Source organism: Dasypus novemcinctus, chromosome 5 (genome assembly GCF_030445035.2).
Source record: "Dasypus novemcinctus isolate mDasNov1 chromosome 5, mDasNov1.1.hap2, whole genome shotgun sequence".
Lineage (NCBI taxonomy): Eukaryota > Metazoa > Chordata > Mammalia > Cingulata > Dasypodidae > Dasypus > Dasypus novemcinctus.
The window spans coordinates 39,059,523-39,079,901 of NC_080677.1; the positions used below are offsets into that span (position 1 = coordinate 39,059,523).

Sequence of the window (20,379 nt, forward strand, 5' to 3'; positions counted from 1 at the left end):
CGATTTCAATAAAGTCCAATAAAAATCTAAATGTTCCTTCCAGTTCAAAAGTGCTAGTAATTCTTCAATGCTTAGTTTGCAGTTTAAAATTTATTTTCTAAGGCTAAATTTTGAATGAAGAACTGGAAGGGATATTATAGGGTCATTTAGTTCCACTATCGCCTAGGCAAGCACAAGCCCAGCTTATCTTTCATTTGAATCACCTCTGAAGATGGAGGTACCTCAGCTTTGCCTGGATAAAACATTTAATCACTCATACAGAGGATGTGGCATTCTTTCTTGTGAATGTTCAGCCTACTTTAGCCCTTTGTTGCAAATGAAGTCCAATTTCTTTCAGTTTCTGTCAGGTGCTCATTGGTCACTATTCTTCATCAAATTGAAGGCATTTATATAGCCATGTGGTCTCCTCTTTGCAAGATTAAAAAGAAAAAAAGAAAAAAACCTAAGATTTCTTTAGAGTTTTCTTATAGAATGTATTTTTCCTTGGGACTCTTTTAGTTTCCCCATAATTTAAAACTGTAAAAGCAAAGGTGGAGATGGTTCTTTTAAACAAGGTCAGAAAGAGCATATTTCTTCTTTTCAGTTCATTTGGTAAAATCTGTTAAACATGCAGGCCATTCGGGGCCAGTATGTTGGACGCTAAGGAGGCAACACTGAGCAAGAGAGAGCCTCTGACCTCTAGGATCTAATCATCTTGACAGGGAGGCAGGAAGGGAAGCAGGCCATATAGAGAGGGTCAGGAATGCTAAGTAGGTTAGCGGGAGCACGCAGAAGAGCTACCAAGGGTAGCCTTAGGCTGCTAGAGCAGTGAGGCACATATGGTGAATTTATACCATAATTAATTCACAGATTGGAAGAGGAAGTAATATTACAGATCATCTTAATATGGCCTGTGCATAAATTCAAACTTGTTCTATATCCAAGTATGCCTAGTTCCCTGGAGAGCCAATTGAGAAGTATAAACTCTTTAGGCTTTGGCTATTCAGGGAGGATTTGAACTAAATGTGTTCATTAAAGCTTACCTGGAATGTGGGGGGTTCATGTTAAAAGCTTACCTGGAATGTGGGGGATATGTGTTAATTCAAGCTCACCTGGAGGATATGACCTATCTGATACTCAGATAAAACACTTAAAGAAACTAACAGAAAGCCCTTTTGCATATAAGCACTGTTTGACTCCCCACTCCTACATCCTCTGTATAAAAGGGACCCAAAAATCTCATTCGGGGCTCGGTTTTTATTAGAACAAGAGTCCACCGAGTCCGGTCGGTCGTAATAAATCTTTCTTCTCAGAATTCTTGCATCCTGGCCTTCAATACCGCATACACCCGATTTCTCTCTGCTACAACAGTCTCTTTCAAACCCTTATATTTTCCATGTGAAGAAATCAAAGTCCAGAAAAACAGCTTGTTGATTAAATGTGCTATTTTTCATAGTTAAAAAAAATTTTTTTTAAAGATACGCATTACAGATTACATAAATGTTACATAAAAAATATAAAAATATAGGGGATTCTTGTATGTCCCTCTTCCAACCCCTCCCACATTTTCCCACATTAACAATATTTTTCTTTGGTGTGGTACATTTGTTACAATAGGTGAACACATTTTGGAGCCTTGCCACTAAGCATGGATTATAGTTTACATTTTAGTTTACATTCTCTTCCATGCAATTTTGTAAGTTAGGACAAAGATATATAATTACCTGTATCTGTCATTGCAATGTCATTCAGGACAATTTCCAAGTCCCAAAAATGGCCTTATATTATACCTTTTTCCCTTTCCCTCCCCTCAGAACCTCTAGTGGCCACTGCCTCCTCATCAATGATAGAAGTTCTTCCATTGTTAGGATCATAATAAGTCTATTCTAGAATACCAGTAAGTCTGCTCTACTCCATCATTCATTCCCCAATCCTGAGGATTCTGGGATGGTGATGCATATTCCACCTCTAATTGAGAAGGGGCTTAGATCCCATAGGGCAGATGGATGGGACCAGCTTGCTTGTAGTTGCAGACTCTCTCTATTCCTTGGGATGTTCGCTGTCCATTGTCATCTCCTTGTTCGTTGTCCTGGGTGAGTCCACTGAATTGTAGAGTAGGTTTTACAACTCTGTTAAGATTCAGGGTCCAACTGGCACATGGAAAGCACAAAGATTTAAGTCTCTTGAACATATACCTATTGACTTTAGCACTAACTATAGGTTCAAATAGAAGGGTCGGAAGAGCTATTTATAGGGAAACCACTGATTAACTGAGATTTCTAAAGTTTTAAAAGTATGCTACAAATTTAGCAAGAAAATCATTTCTCCTTTCAAAACTTATTTACTATTTACAACCAAATTCACTTCTTTGATGTCATCCACCAACTATTTAATCCAAAAACTTTCCTGAGAGCAGTAAGAACTGCTTCAGCAGTCACTCCTGCCCTGGCACGAGCAGACAGTTTTCTTGCAGTTAGGATTGCCAGGATCTAGAAATAAAAACACTGTTTTTGATAGTTTACCAAATCCAGTTATTTAGCAAAATGACCACTTGAGGTTCTGTTAATGTTTAGAACATTTTTCAGGTTCAGGGATGAATTTACATTACAACAAATAGAACTTTCCATTATTTCATCTGAATCATATTGTTTTTAAAAATGATAAGAATGGATAAGAAGTTTGATGAACCTATCTGAAAATTCATAAAGGTACAGTTTTCCTAAAAGTAAATTTCATTGGAATAAACTTATGAATAGGCAAATATATATGTGTTTTATAACCTGACATTTAAAGAGTTTAATAAGAAGGACAGCTTGGGACTGTGTTGCTCAATGCAGTGAAATGGAGTTGGAGGGAATGCTGAGAGGCCCACGTATCAGAATCTTGGGGTTATGTGAGCAGGAGGTTTCATGGCGTGAAAACATGGCAGTGGATTCCATCATTGTTTTACCTTTCTTTCCATTATGTTATTTAACTTACAATCAAGTAGGGCATGAGATTTTTGCTTATCAATATGAGGGCACTGGCTATAAGAGTGAGAGAAAACACTGTTTGGATGGCAGAGGGAGTAATGATCATAAGTTAACAAAGTCAAGTGAAAAGACTTTCTTGTCAGGCAAACCTGAACTCAAATTCAGTCTCTACAATTAACTTGTGACCTTAAGAAAGGGAATTGTCAATGAATTTGCTCAGTGATAAAAGTGGGGGAAATGCTGGCTGTCCTTCATACAGAATGGTTATGAGGATTCAATGTATTAACTTATCTAAGTGCCAAGCACATAGTTGGTATTCTCTAAAAGACGACTATTATTATAGCAGATTCTTCTTAAATTTAATGTGTATCTATTCAATATGTGCTCCATATTTTACAATAAGGGTATTAATAACTGAAAAACAAGGTCAGTTTCTAGCACAAAATAAATTCTCTGATGTCTTCTGACAGTCATAAGAGAGTAAGCAGCATTGATATGCAAATTTTGTCTATTATATCCTGACTGGAATTGATATTCTTGTGAAAGAAAAGGAAAATAGAACATATAAATTGTATTTATAACCAGTCTGCCTTTTTTTTCAATCTTTTAGAGTCTTCTTATGCTGCTTTTTAAATAATGTATCTTGCATTTTTAATTGTATTTAGTGGAAGGAATAAGGAAAAGCATGTCTACCCATCTACCAAGAAGTGGAAGACTCTGCATATTTCAATTTTAACACATATCATTTTTAAATTTTGCTTCTTTTTAAGTATTTTACAATTTTCATTATATTTATCAACGAATTATTTGGAAGTGTATTTTAACATTTTACAATATATGATGTTTTCCAGCTATCATTTTGTGGTTGATACTTGCCTCTATTGATTGCATTTTGTTAGCAAAGGTGATCTGTATAATGTCAATCGTTAACATTTTTTAGTGAAGCATCATGGCCTAGGAACATTTTATTTAAACCCAATGTGTGTTTGAAGAAGATGTGTATTCTCCCTTTGTTAGATGAAATGTTCAGTATGATCCATTAGATCAAGTTTGTTAATTTTGCTTTCAAAGCTCTATATATTCTTTCTGTTTTTTGTCTGCTTTATCTGTTTACTCAGAGAGATATATTAAATTATCACATAATAATAGTGAATTTGTCCATTTCTCCTGTACATCTGTCTATTTTTATTTATTTATTTTGAGATTATGCTACTAAGTACAAGTACGTTAAGATTGTTATATCTTCTTGTGAAATTTTGTGTTTCATTTTGTAGTGGCTATATTAATTTTAGTAACACTTTTTGTCTTAATATTTATTTTGTCTGGTTTTGAAAAGCTGCTCCTGATTTCTTTTGCTTACTAATTACCTGATACCTCTGTTTCATTATTTTGGCTTTCAATCTTTTTTGTTTTTTATGATTTATTGCTTCATATAAACACATTTTAGGACTTTTAAAATACAAATTTAGTGTGATGAAATTTTCTTTTAAATGTAAAGTTTCTTCATTTATTTTTATGATGATCTCTGATATCTTTTGTTTTTTTCCCTACCATTTTATTATAAGCTTTCTATTTCCCCCAGTTTCTGTTTCTCCTTAACTCCTTTCTTGCTAGATTTCAGTTTTTTTCTCACTTTGCTCAGTCTGTGGGTTGTTTTTTATTTTACCCATGCAGAAATTTTGAATTTTTATTGGTTAAATTTATCAATTTTTAAAATCGCCTTTGTGCTTTGAATCATTATTGACTTTCTTTATTCTCATGTTAGTGTGTTTCAACATTCATGGAAAATTCTTAGCTTGTATCTTTTTGAATATTGCCTCTTCCCAATTCCTTCTATTATTTCCTTTGGAGCCTTTATCTTTTTGAACATTGCCTCTTCCCAATTCCTTCTCTCTGTTTTCCTTTGGAGTTCTGATTTGACATGTGTCAGCCTCTTCAGGTTTTCCTACATGCCTTTTTACCTCTTGTTTATGTTTTCCATAGTTTCCTTCTTTGTACCTACACTCTGATAATTTCTTTGGATTTATTCTCCAGTTAAAGAATTCTCTCCTTAGATATTCATCTGCTTCTGCCAGTCACCTTGGTATTTAAATTAAATTCTTTAAATTTTATTTTCTATCTGTGATTTTTTCAAATGACACAGGAGACATAAATTCAGACTTTTTTTTATATCTAAGAATATATGACCAGGTTTAATAATCTTTGGTATGATATTACAATGGTAGTAAAGATAAGTGAATAAATAGAATTCTATCTATTTTTAGTTCAAGAGTTAAAGGGAAATTGTCTAAATGTCTGGAAGTTATAACCCAAATGCATCATTTTTTTCAAATTCATTAACTTATTATAGCTGAATTTCACTCATTACTCCCTAACATTATCATCCCTAATGAAAATGAAATTGCAGAGCAATGTAGCCTCATGACATTACTTGATGATTTCCCAATTTTTATATTCCATTGGTTAATCACAAACATTTCAAAAAGTAATGCCAATCTTACTAGACACATCATGGTTAGCAGTAACATGTAGCACTTTCATTTAGAGACATATAACTAATGACACTGTAGTTTTGACAAAATAGCTATTTGATGTTTCAACTCTTCTGGCAACTGTTAGGAGTTAGAAGGTTTCAGATTGAAATTTCACAAAAGAGCTAGCAAGAAGCAACTAAAAAACTGAAAGGCCATCTGTATATTTTCTTGTGTCCTATTCTCTACATTACAGATCTTCTTTCCCACTTCAGCCTTTTACAATCTTCCTCATTCTTTATTTTTAAATTTTTTTTTTATTTTTTAATGTTACATTCAAAAAATATAAGAGGTCCCCATATCCCCCCCACCCCCCTCACCCCACTCCTCCCATAACAACAACCTCCTCCATCATCATGGGACATTCATTGCGCTTGGTGAATACATCTCGAGGCACTGCTGCATCACATGGTCAATGGTCCACATTATAGTTTACACTCTCCCCCAGTCCAGCCAGTGGGCCATGGGAGACATACAATGTCTGGTAACTGTACCAAAATTCAGACTTTAAATCCACATGATGGTGACCTTGTGGTTACGAATTCCTAGGAAACTGCCCTCCACTCCCGTGCCCTCACCCCATTTTCATCAATGACCAGGCTTGAGATGCTCTATTTTTCTTTCCCTCTCCTTCTCTTCATCTTTATATTGCTGGTAGGGAATTTTTTTAGGTTTCCCACTTTGAGAATGGGACTAAATATCGCCCATCCCCTGTACACTATGCAGTCACCAGAGGAAACTCAGGTCAGTGGAGGGCAGAAACCCCCAAGGTGAAAGGTGACTCTAACAGTGTCATATATCCTCAATTTCCTGTGGAACTATGTGGGGGCTCCACAAATCCTTTAGTTTGTTTTTAGCTCAGCAATATGTTTGAAATTAAAGTATGTGTTTAATCAGCTTCTAAATTGATTGTTTTTTGAGAGCAGTTCAGGGCACCTGGACTGCTAGAAATGAAAGTTCACTCCTAATCTCTTCTATCTGTAACTTTACTTATACTGTAAAGTCATTCATTATTCCTTACTAATTTCTGCATTCTTAGTGGGTGGCTCATTTACAGACTGACATCATCACACCCTCCTGGCAATGAGTCAACTAGTAGGGGATTAAAGGAGAATTATCCTTCCATCTGCTTATTATGTAGGTTTTAAAATCGTTTTCTATATTTAAGAAGTATAGTATGAGCTGCCATAGCATTCTATTCCTATCTTTTTTCCTTACATTTTGAACATGTTGTCAATATTTTGGCTAAAGAGGCGATCAGATCTGGCTCGCTGTTTACTGTTGTTGTTCTAACTTTTCATCATTGAGTACCAAGGATCTGCTTTGAGGATATTGCCATGACACAGCATTTTAGCAAATATATGGTAACCAGCCTATAATTAATGCTTTACCAAATTCCAGGTTTTGCATCCTAAAGAAGATTGTTTTTATTTGGAGTATTATCACTTTCCTTACTGGTCCTGAATGTTGTCAGTTTTGGAATTGATTTCTTTTGAGAAAAATATCTGCAACCCAATGTTTTGGGAGGTATTGGTATACTTTAAAAAGTTAAGAATGGACAGTGACGAAAATGAGATGACTGCTCTGTCATTGTTCCCAAGACCTCACTTGGAGGACAAGAGGAAAACACTTATACTCTCCAGTCCCAGGGCTCCAGCCTCAGCTCCAAGCATGCAGCTCTCTGAGAAACCCTGGGCATTGAGTGAGGGTGGGAGGACAGCCCTCTGCAACCTTGCTAATCTTGTGGTGGCCTGTGGGGCTGTGGGTGATAAGATGGGGCTTAATTATCTGTTTCTTGCATCATCAAAGAAACTTTTGCATCAGTTTCTTTGTCTTATGAATTTGCAAGTGGTGCCTTGATAGCCTATCTACTGAACAATTTCTACCATATTTCTGGACCACATTTTGGGGAAGAGAAGAAAGCATTGGATCAGGCTACAATGTAAAAGAGAGTTATCTCATGTGAAATGATCCCCATCCATTAGAGTCATAGATGATATTCCTTCTAGTCCCTGAAATTCTGCCACTCTACAACCTCAGATTTTACTTTGCGCACCTGTGTTTGTGGTCACTGGTTACTTTTCTAATTACAAATAAAAGGAAAGAAAAAAGAAACTATTTCCCTAAATTTTTTAGTTATTCCTGTTTAATCAACAAGTATGTATTGATTATTACAAAGGAGCCACATGGAGGCCATACTTCTGTAGAACTCAGTATTCCTAGCTGGATGTATTTCTCCAGTTGTACCCACTTCACCTATCCACCCAAACCAAACGGCCGTCCTGGTTGTTGTTCACAAGCATCTAGAGAAGTCATGGAGGACAGGGGAAAAAAACATTTTTTTTGTTTTTGGTTTAGTGAGTCATCTTAAAGCTTGAGGGCTTGGAAATTAGTAGGCCATCAGTTAAGTTTGAACTCAGGCCCCAGCTCTCTGTTTATGTAGTCTGTGGGACAACTCACCCTAAAAACTGTACTTCAGCCTAAGTACAGTTTAACCCTAACCAATACCCTTGAGGGAGTTAATTAGTAGATGAGTACCTTATTTTAAATCAATGCCTTAGGGTTAGTTAATTACTAATGTATTATTAGTGATGAAATTGTTCTTAATGGTATTTATGCCTACTTAGGAGACTGGTTGGGAATGGGGATTCAGTCTCTAACACCCTGGCCTGAACAAATATAACAGAGAAGACACTGCTAGCGCAGTAGTGTAGGCCAGTGTGAACTCCAGGTCTGCGCTGTGATGGGCCTGCAGATGCCTTGTCCCAGGGGATGGCATCACTTACAGGATCCTCCTGAGAGTGCTGTTTGCAAGGCTACTCCATTCAAAGGGCTGCGGGCTGAATCTTAGTTGAGAGAAAGGGACTCCTTTGAAAGACTCCAGAGAGGTTGCACCTACTTGCAAAGAAATGCTCTGAAGTTTTGCAGAAGACCCCTTGGAAGTGAGGTACCCGTTGGAAAATATTGCCTCACACACCTCTAACCATCAGAAGTTACTGATAATCATCAAAAAGAATTTGACCTTCATTGAACAGCCAGACTGATGTTCCTGTCTGCGTCCCCAGGTAAGGGGTGCCAGGCTCTGGAGTACACAGTGAGCAGCTGTGATATTAGGGTCCTGCTTTGACATAGCACGTGCTAAGCCTGTACGAAATTCAGTTGATTCTTTTGAACTCTGTAAGGGATCGTGATACTTCTGTAGTAAGAAAAAATTGAGGGAGCAGATGTAGCTCAAGTGGTTGAGTGCCTGCTTCCCATGTATGAAATCCTGGGCTCAATCTCGGGTACCTCAAAAAAAAAAATTGAAAAACAAAGCCAAAGAAAGAGTGTATTTCTGCTCCTCTTTTTTAAGGAAAGATCCTCCTTGGGAGTGACATTCCTGGGTATTTCTTTCTTTCTTTTGACAGGCCAGTACTAGCTTCAGACTAAGAGATAATTATTATATATACATATTCACATGCAACATGATGATACATTTGTTTGGTGTTTGAGAAAACAAAATACCCACCATTTACAATTTATTTGTGATTCACTGCTCTTTGGGAATTAGCTAGACATGGACTATTTTATAGCCAAAGCATCCACTGTGTGTGTGTGTCATCCATAAGTCACCATATTATTAATTTTTCTGTGTAGGCGCCCTCTTCAACTGCTCCATATTCTTGTCCTGAAAACTAGCTGCGCTTTGTAGCAAATATGTGAACAATCCTTTGTTCTGAAAAAAGCCACCCATTGAGTAGGAGTGTGAATTCAAATGTTAAGGTCACCATGGAATTTAGCAGTAATTCAGCTCAGCAAGAGCTGTGTGACATCTCACTTTTGTTAAATATCTTAGCAGGGAAAAAAAGAGGCCAACACTTGCTGTATGACTACTGCTAGGTCCTGAATGAACTTTTGTTTGCTTGTGTCTAAATTCTCTCTCTTCCCCACTGACAACCAAGGCAAAAGAGCATTGTCTAGCATATTAAACTTATGTTATCTAAAAATGGGACTTATTAACCCATCTCTGGAGTGTAGATCCACTGACCTTTACACCACAGAGTAGACTCTTTCTTAGAGATTTTCTTCTCCTTCAATGTGTTCCTTCAAAAACACTATAGAGGCAGGTATAATTTTGATTCTTAAGCAGGATGTTTTGGATTTCTGGTTTTTTTGTTGTAGTATAACGACTATAAATCTCAGTAACTCTTCTTTACATCTAAAAAAGAAGGGGCAAAAGTTTACTTGAGAATGTTTAAATAGCAGGTAAATATATATTCTGAATATTCCCAATAGATTGCATAATTTCCAAAGTTGATTTTCCTGGTAACATCACAATATGTATTTTGAACTTCTCAGGAGTGCCTATTACTTGATAATAAATTCTATTTTATTTTATCTAAACTAATTCTGTAGAACTGTGTTCTTGCATAATCCCCCCTTTGACCTAGTCTTTTTGTGCTAGTCTTGTGTCTAAATACTGTAGAGTATTGGCTATACCTAAAGTTTTAAGAATTTCTTATTTTTCAATGTTTCTACTTTGCCTATAGCTTGCAAAAATCATTATTTCCTTCTGAACCTTCTAGAACAGAGCTGTATATTCTCCAAATAGACACCAGACAAATTGTACAATGGCTGGGTGTGAAATGGCATTAATCCCCTTTTCTTCTAGACATTGATATCAGGTAATACATAATCACAGAATTATCAGAAGAGACAGAACACTTGTGGGAATGAAGGAAAAAGGATAAATGAGACGGCTTTAAAAAAAACTTGATTCTGATTAGAAATAGGTTCAAAATGTATGGAGCACATATCCAAGCTTTCTGTGCAAATCCTTATAAAGAGAAAATCTTCCCATGTCATAGATTGGTATTATCAAACTAGAAATAAAGAAAATATCCAATGAAATATTTTTTAATGGAAAATTCTGTTTTCACTAGAGACAAAAATATTTTCAAAAATATTTATCTCATAATAGCTTTATTTAATTATTCAATGTGTGCACAGCTAAACTTATGTATTAAAGCTGACACCAACCACAACATTAATTTTTCAAAATCTCCATGACTTTATTCACATTCTTTCTTGAGAGATTTGAGGGCAAAATTGTTTCTGTCAGCTGAGGACATTGGAAATAGCACAGCTTTGGGGAGGAGCATAGATCAGGGTTACTTAGCCTGCCTGGGTCCCCTTTTTCTTACCTATTTACAACTTTGTAAGAAAGAGCGACGATTTCTTTAAATTGTTTACCAAATAATAAAAATGAAAAATAGATAACTACTGTGATTTATGTGAAAAAATATAGCAGTGTGTCCCTCAGCAGTGGTGGTGGTGAATCTCGTATCTGCAGCTTGTACAGTTGTCAAGGTTCTTTTTAAAAAAGCTTTTCTTGATATTTAAGCTCATAGTAAATAGATCTTTAAGAATTGCTTTAATACTCTTGAAGCAAATGCCATTTGCCTAGAATTCCACTCTTCTGCTAGGCTGCCCTCCCTTGAGATGAAATGGGGTATGTCTTGTTTCCTAATTCCTGAGGTGCTTGTCCAGATGGGAAAATTTCCGGGTCATTTTGGGCCTGGCTGCGTTGCAGAGCTGTGTAAATTTGGAGCCAAGCCTGAGGGTTACTGCTCTCTTTGCGGGTGAGGCCTGGTCACTGTCTCTTTGTAACCCCAACAGATTTTTAGTCCAAGATGTTCTTCAGGCCTGGTGACCTGCTTTTTCTTTTTTTGGCTAGAGAAGGACACATACCTAAAAATTCTGCAGAGTGACCCAAATCATGGGAAATTTCTAAGTTTTGAATGTAAATCAGAAGCATAAAAATATAACATAATAATACCCAGTAAAACTTGAGCCTGCACAAATTTTTATCAGTTGTTTTCTGGTAGTACAGTAGCAGAGCCGAGTGAGGAACATTTTATTAGGCCATGTTTACAAGTGGTGCTTCTATTTTGATATAATATGGTCTCATGAAAATGTATATGCAAAAAAGGATGGATTTAAATATCCAGTTTAGTTTTGAAGGAAAGGGACTCATTTCTTTTTAATTTTCCTTTCTTTTTCACTTTAAAGTTCCATGTAAATGTCAGTGATTTCAAACTATATAGTCATTTGGGAATCTCGAAAATAGGCTACTGAGCCTCTTGTCTATCTAGATTATAAAGCAAACCACTTTCAAAATGGAGCTTCATTCTTGACGCTTTCACTGGGAGAAGATAAAGTATGTGCATCCATATCCAAAAGAGATAATCAAGCCTCCCCCCTCTCTTTCTATCCAAGGCACAGTGTTTTAATATCTTCCAAAGAAATTACAAGAAGACCAAAGAGCAAAGTAAGTGCTTGCCATTAAACATTTCTATGGATGCCAAATAATTTCATTTCACTAGCTTAAGTGTTTGAAAAAGGGACAATCAAAATAAAATCTCATTTTCCACTCATTGCTCTTTTGAGGGACAATTGTCATTTCTTATGCATTTTTGCATTTCACTTGGGGAAAAAAAAGATCTGCTAAGAAATCATTCATTCATTTAGAGGAAGGGCATGCCCCCTGGTTGTTTTTCTGCTCATGATGATAGATTTCTGCTGATCCATGCACACCCTTTTGCCCTGTTCTCATTATGAAACAATGGCTTTTCTTTGTAATGTGACTAACCAGGGCAGGGGTGCATTCTGCAAACACAGAACAAAATGAAGCCATTGGCCTAAATGTGAATTGAACCTTTGGCCTTGACCCCATGAGTACTTGCACCAATGTGGACACTGACTAGAAGCTTGCCCTCAGTTTTCCTGAATCACATGATGTGGCAGAAAGCACTATTTAAATATCATTATAATTAAGACACACCGTTTTGTGAAATAAAATCTAGGAAAATGGCCTATTGTTAATTCCGTATTGGAGCCAGACTGCCTTTTGAGATTAATAAATTGTTTAATTACTATTCTAACAACAACAAAAACAACTATTAACATTTATTGTTTCTTATAGGCCAGGCACTGTATTGTGTTTCATGTTCATTATCTCCCTTAATTTTCACAATAACCCATGGAATACATATGATTATTATCCCGACTTCACAAATGAGAACTCTTAGGTGAAGACAGTTTTTAAAGGGCTGGTCAGGGGAAAGTCAGGGTAAGCACCATCGTAGTCACATTCCAGCAGCCACAGATTGAACCCAGACCTCGTGTTCCTCCCCTACCTTATCGCACATGATACAGGCAATTACTTGACCCCTACCTGGGAGGGAGGGTTTCTGTTCTTATTTTATTGTTCCCACTTTACAGATGAGACTCCAGAGTGTCTTGCCTAAAAATCACTCTGCTGCCAGGTGGCTGAGTCAGAGTCTCGAGGAAGTTGTGTTCAACCCTAGGCCTTAAATCATAACCTTCCAGCTGTCCTGCCTCTATTGCCTTTTGTCTGGAAGAACGGAATCATCTTGTAATTCAGTTTTGGATGTTTAGTGCCTGAATGAAAATGAAATTCATGAAAATAATCTGTTTCATTTTTCTTACTTTAATGCAGCATCTGAAATATTAATATTATTCATTATTACTGAGAACTAAGAGGAAGAAAAAGACCTAAAAGGAAACCATAAAATTATAGTCTCTTCTTTATGGTAAGAGTGATAGTTTATGGTATTGACCAGTTATTTTGTACTTTAGTAAGAAGGAAGAATCCAACAGCTATATGTAGAACATAGTGGAAGGATCTCTTTGGTTAATTTATCTACCGCCTATTAGGCTCTTATTTTTTTATTCCTACAAAAAGCAATAACATTTTCTTTAAGCTTACTCAAGAAGTTTTATGAAAATTACTGAATAAAATAGGAATAAAAAGCAATCAGAAAACAATTTTAATTTAATGGATGAAACATGCAATGAGGACACCATTCAAAGCATATCCTGAAGGCAGTTCTAATAGATCCTCATTACGTGGACATTTGAACACAGCACATTTACATAGCATATCTTTTAAAGTATCATCTTTTTAAGCCATTCAGTCATACTTTTAAGCTCATTATAAATAAGACCACTATAAATAAGACCACCACCACCAACAAAAATTCATGAAAATTCCAACCAGATGCAGGTGATATAAATATGGGTAATACATTTCAATGATCTCAAATTTGCTTTTGGGGTGAACTCCGCTCTCCAGAACTTATCCAAAACCCACAAAGTTAGCAAATATAAACTTTTTACTTCAAAAAGGGATCTCACAGAGTTCATGTATTAAAATTCCTGTGCTCATAGAACAGGTAGTGGGCCAGAACCTATTTTTTCCTAACACGTCTACTAGAATTGTTTTCTCTAACTCACCACTTGTTAGAAGCAGACCTTTAAAAGGAAGGTCTGTGTTAGTAGTAAAAGAAACTTCACTGTCAGCAGCAAACAAGTCTTCAACATAAGAAGAATTAGAAAAAGTGAATTCATGAATGTCCTTTCATGTCAAATATGAAGCAGTAGAAAAAGTGTGTTTTTTTTTGCAGTCAAATAATCCTGAGTGCAAAACCTCCATCAACCACTTGCTTATCAAATCTATAACCCCAGGCAAGCTAGTTAAAATCTTGAGATGTTCATTTTATCATTTATAAGATTAAAGTGATAGAATTTAACTTGCAAGGTAGTTGTAGAGATTAAATGAAATCACTCACATAAAATGCCTTGTTAATTTTTGTTTAATTCTTGGGCTCCAAAGCATATCTCTGCATACACTTTAATTGCTCTCATAACCCAGTGGTCCCTAAGGGAATCCATTTTCTTAATAATGATTAATGCCGGATTATTATGAAAAAATTAAAGTTATATCCAATATATTCTACTGAAGAATTTATTTCAATATATAATTCTTGATAGAAAAACATATAAAAATGATTCCAGGTTAAGTCATCCCTGCACCCAGTCTTGGCACCACCCTCTGTGGATTGGTCTGCACACTGCTCCCTGTCCAGGGCCCAGGCTGTCAGGGGAGTCCACATCTGAAATATTTTGCCAGACACCGTGAATGGCAAAAAGAGAGTTCTGGAAAGACTCCCACTGGCAATAAAGTGCTCTGGCACAGAAGTGACACAATTTGCTTCCATGGATAAGTCATTGTCACATGGCCTCAGCCAACCACAAGCAGTCCAGGATGCACCATCTTACATTGTGTCCAGCAGGTGGAGAGTGGAAATATTTGGGGGACAGCTCTAATGCCTAAACTTAAAAAAGACTGATGTATAAACCAACTTGCCAGTACATCTACTTATAAAGAGAAAATTTAGGATGGATCAGACTGGAAACTAACATTTGTCTATGCAAAAAAATGTGTTCCTTTGCCATCTCATTAGTTTACATGGAAGGATATCTATTTCTAGTTTGTGGATTGTTGGTGTCAGCTTTCCAGAGAACACCCTTGCCAGTATCAGACCTGAAACGCTATACTTAGAAAGTTGTTCAGTAGTTGCAGAATTAGATCACAGGGAGTTGGGTAATTTAGCGGGTATGATTCATCCATACGTTGGTAAAACCTACAAACTATCTTTGCCCCACCCCACTAAATACTTCTCTGGAGGTAGGAATCACAGATTCAGTATTTTTGTCTTTTAAAAAGTGGTGAATAATCATCAGCAAAGTTTATCTTTTTAACTTCTGCTTTAACCTGTTCCAAGACAATTCATCTGTCAAGACAGGTTTCCTTCAAATTTATTAATACCATGCCAGCCCTGCTCTTCCTGCTTTTTGGTTTTCACTTGTTTGACGGGTATATTTTACTTAAAAGTTGGCTCCTGAATATATATGATCGCATTCTTTATGTTTTGCTTTACTGGTTTTATTTCAGGGTTAGGGGATGCCAGAGTGCTGCTTCTATTTGAGAGAAATACGAGTACTAAGCAGGGTTTGTTTCACAGACTTGATCTGTTCACCAAGTCATGAGAACCTGGAACACTGGGTTGAAGGGGGTTCTTGGGTCTGATCTGAGTTCAGTGGAGAAAAAGGATGAGGCTGGTTAGTGATGAGGCCGTGAGTGCCAGAGAAGGTCCTACTGAGCCTCATTTTGCCATTTTGGGGCTAAAGCAATAATGGAAATAGACTAGCAGTGTGCCCAGATCACATCTTTAGATACTGATGGTAATTCTGGTGATAATGTCAGTGCTTTAATGGAAATGATTCATATTAATCCCCAGAATTCCCAGCTGGAAAAGAGGAGAGGTAGTATAATTTCAGAGCAGCACGGGATTTTATTAGTGTCACTCAGTATTATTCTTCATACTTTTATGTCTGTGCCTGTGATCAATAAAGGTAAAAAACATACTGATTTTATGTACTTTCTTTAGAAAAACAAATCATATTTAACTTACCACACTTAATCACAAGGCTTGCTGAAGAAATATAGAATATTCCTTCTTATATAATTACAGAGAGAAAATCAGAGCCAAACAGGAACTCAGTACTTACAAGGTCAACGCCAGCTGATACGTTTCCAAGAAAGTTCTTAACATCATTGTATGAGAAGAAAGATTCAACATTTCCTTGAGCAAAAATACACAAACTGCTCTCTTGGGATCTATCATCCTTAACTAGGGAAAAAAATTTCTCGAGTAGAATACTCTGTACTCCACTTTCCTATTAACATATGAATATGAAATATAAGGGTATTGTACAGTATTGTCAGGGGTGAGTGCCTTTCTTGAAAGCCACCAACTGGAGCACTCTTTGTAGGACAAGTCTATACCACTGTGTTGGAAGTGTCATGGAGTAGGCAGGCAGGATATTTTGACTCACTCCCTACTAAAAATACCTATAGAGATACAGGAAAAGTTATTAAGTGGGGAGAAAGAACTAAGACAATGTTCCTATGCCCACTTTTCTTCTTCCGGCTTTCTAAGAGAGCAATATTAGTTCTCATCTTCAAAAAAGGTCTCAAATTTAGTGTACAGAAAGAAAACTTCAGCATTTCATTGAACAAAAGATATACACACTGCTCTTTAGGTATTGATTGACCTTGACTAAGGAAAAAAAAAATCCTGGAGTAGAATTTTTTATTTACTCCAACAGTTTTATAGAGTCAACTTAAAGGGAGACTGAGGAGATACAGGATGGGATTAATCTTAGGCCACAGGTCCCACCCTCAGGCATTTCAAATTCATTACCATGCCACATCCCAGGAGAGGTAGGGACAGCAACCTTTCAGGCTTCCCTGTGATTTCTTTTCTGTATGGGTGGATAGCAAATTACATTCTTGGCAGTTAGCATTTTGGAACTGGCCTGCTTCTATTTCTGATAGGCTCTCCAAAGAGAAGAAGCCTGAAGTATCAACCCAACTGACAAAAGCCTCAGGGTTTGGTGGTGCTTACAGCGTCTCCTTTAGAGTAGAAGGAAATACGGAGATGGGCTATTTAACAGAATACTAAATTGGCAGGACTGTTCAATATGACTAAGGAAGAGGGCTGTCCATTCTCACTCTCATTCAATAAATATTTGTAGAGCTTCTCTTCCATGCCATGAACTGTTTGAGATGTTGGGGATACAGAAGTAAAAGGGACGAAAGTGCTGTTCTCACAGAGTTTACATTCCAGAGAAAGAACCGAGTTAAGTTCACTAACATGTGATGTTAAGTGCCATGAAGCAAAATAAAGCATGTGGCAGGAAGTGAGGTCATCCAAATTCTGAGAGTAGGCCTTAAGAGAGTGTGCAGCTTCTATTTTTGGCCTGCTGAAACACCTCCTGAGCTGGCCATGCAAGAAGCTTTTTTGAGGAGGGGAGAAGGGGGAGATTGGGGCCCCCTGAGGTGGTCAGAATTAACCACCAGAGTGAGGTGTGTCCTGGCTAAACCTTCCCTGAGGGCAGCCTCATGACTGAGCCTAGATGAAACCCACAGAACAGCCCAGCTGGGAGAAATAACAGACCTTTGTTGCTTTAAGCCACTAAGTTTGGAGAGTTTTATTACTTAGCAACAGATTGTGGAAAATGTGAGGAATAAAAGAGGGTTACCATTCAAGAATGACTCCTGGATCACTGGCATCAGTGACAGGTGGCAAAGTGGCACCAATAGCCAAGAGAGGGAGAACTTGGAAATTTGAAATGCCCCCAGGCCTGATAGTCTGGGCCACACTGTATGGGGTCAGAGTTTAACTAATATTCTTTGCGATTGACTTCAAAAGGGCAAATTTGAGAGCATAGTTTGTTTTTCTTTTAAAAACTGGAAAAAGGATAGGTCTCAGTAAGATCCACCTTTAGTTTGAATCCATTTTCATTAAAGAGCAATCACTAATTAATTAATCAGTATGTTGATGTGATTGTCAGATCCTTTCATGTTTTGTTTTGTGTTGTTTTAACTGTTTTGGGTAGGAGGCAGGGCAGGAGAAATGAGGAGAACCAGATAGTCACTAAATTGGTGGACAGGAGGAGACAGACCAATATCAAGGGGAGAAAGGAACAAAATAGCACAGCCTGAGAAGCCTGGGGAAAGGACAAACTTTGCCTTTGTTTACTTTCCTGCAACATATAAATGGCAGCTGACCACAGAGTAACAGTCTATCATCCCATCTACTGTCTGTTATTTATGAAGAATATTTTTTAAAGATTGAATTTTCATAAAGTAACCTTTATTCTTAGTAACTATATTAATTCTTGTGTTTCTGCCATTCCTTTCATAAAATGAGATGGACCTTGCAGCTTTCAAGGTCACAATATAGCATATCAGATCATAAAGGAACAAAAAAAGTATCTTTGTCAAATATCATTCTTAATTTTTTTCCAGAAATTTCAATCAAGTATACAAAAATGATTTATGAGAAATTAATAGAATACCGTTGTCAGGTCCCATTAACCTGGAAATGGCTGTCCACTGTGCTTGTAACTCAATATTCCATCAATACCCATGAGATTCAGTGCAGGAAGGGAAGATCATGTTGTGGATGGTGTACTTCCTTTAAGAATGTAATATTTGAGTTTCAGGAAGAGAAAAAGTAACCGTGGCTTACCCATTTATACTGCGAAAACATACCTAACTTGACCTGGATATTAACTTTAATGTTCATAGTGTTGCATTCATACATTGTTGGACCACATGCCCTTAAAAAACAAAATTCAAGAAGAAAACTGACACTTTTCAGTACCCCAAGTGAAATTTACATGGAAATTCTTCTAAAGACCAGATGACAGTAAAAATAGAGGAAAGGTAATGGAAGAATTAAGTTAAATCTATTGATTAGATATTCAAATAGGAAGGAAGAAATAGCATGACCTCTGTTTTTTAAAAAATTGCTTTTGACGTATATATTTACAGGGAAATAGTTAAAAGTAGTGAAACTATCTATCTTGTTAGAAACTGACTTTGACAAGTGTTGAATAAATACCAAAGGGAGTACCCTGGTATGAGGAAGAAGCTGTATTATTTGCTGTAATGGTTAATTTTATGCATCAACTTGGCTAGTAATGTTAGTTAAATACCAATCTAGGTGCTGCTGAGAAGGTGTTTTGTAGATAGAGTTAACTTCTACAATCAGTTGTCTTTAAGTAAACGAGATAAGCTTTGATAATGTGGATGGGCCTCACCCAATTAGTTGAAGGCCATTGAAGTAAAATCTGAGTTTCTTGGAGAAGAAATTCTGCCTCGAAACTGCTGCATACAACGCCTGTTTAAGTTTCTAGCCTGCCAGTCTGGCCTATATATTTCCAGCTTGCCAACCCCACAAAGCTATGAGCCAGTTCCTTAAAATAAATCTCTTTATAAACACACACAAACACCCACGGACCCATCTATCTCCTATTGGTTCCATTTCTCTGAAGAACCCTGACTTGCTAAAAGCAGACATAGGAATGTCTGTGATATAATAACGAGCATGACTGATCTTATTTCATAATTACTTATGATCCTATAAGTCTTCCTTACAAAATATGAAGTCCTTTAAAAGCAAGGGGTACATTTTCCTCATCTTTATATGCTTGTATTACATAGCACATTGCCACATATATAAAGCCAGCTAAAGTCATGCATTTTGTTTCTTATAGTACCCATAACAGTTGTAATTATTGTATTAAATGGGAGCATTTCTGTTTCATGTCTAACTTCTCAACAGGCTGAGAACTTCATTAAGGCATGGGTGGTATTTGTCTAGTTCACCACTTGATTGCCAAGAATGAGAACAGTACTGAAATATGGTGGCCACCCAGTGAGTATTTCCAGGACGACTGAATGCATGAATGAATAAACCCATCTGTCACTTGGAGAAGGAAGGACGTAAAAGGTACTTCTCTTCCCATGGATAGTAAGTCTCATTCTATAACCTTTCTTTCGCAATGATAACATTGCTACCACATTATTTTGTTTGTGATCCAGCAATTGGATCCCAGGAAAGTCTGAGAGTTCTGCTGTCCCTAGACTTCTCAAGAGTATAAAGTCAGGTTGCCAGATAAAATACAGGATACCCAATAAAATCTGAATTTCAGATAAGCAACAAATAGGTATTCTAAAAAAGTATAGTTATGTTCCATTTACATAAAAATTATTCATTGTTTATCCAAAATTCAAATTTCACTGGGTATTCAGTATCTTTATTTGCTGAAGTTGGCAAATCTGACAGCTATTTGCTGTGTAGGACTAGAAAAGCTCCCTCTGCCCCCAGAAGGTCATCTCCAAATTCAGGGCCTCTTCTTACTTAGAGGACTCCTAAAAGTTCTGCTCCCTCCACCATGTGTAAAGCAAATCATCAAGCAGCAGAAGCTGACCTTTGGAACCTCCCAAATCACCTTCTTACATGCCTTTTCTTCTAGGAGCTATGCAGGGTGTTCACACCATGTCTGTTTTACTTCCTGGCCTTACATGGTCTCAAAATTATCTCATAAAATTATTCCTACCAGGAAATAAATGGTGGATAAAGTTAATTTGTTACTCCTATCAGGAACATTTATACTATAAATTGGAACCTTCCTAA

General features: G+C 36.8%; 1 protein-coding gene across 2 annotated transcripts in view; it reads right to left on the reverse strand.

Moving 5' to 3' along the window:
- The window catches only part of ITGB8 (integrin subunit beta 8), a 205,334-nt gene that overhangs the window by 19,394 nt on the left and 165,561 nt on the right, over positions 1-20,379 (reverse strand). Inside the window, exon 14 of one of the 2 annotated variants that reach the window (XM_023590365.3) lies at positions 9,608-9,680. The exons of the other annotated variant lie outside the window; for it this stretch is intronic. The gene's annotated coding sequence lies outside the window, so the exon portion shown is untranslated. Of the gene's footprint in view, positions 1-9,607; positions 9,681-20,379 lie in introns of those variants that run through there. 2 annotated transcript variants of the gene reach the window in all.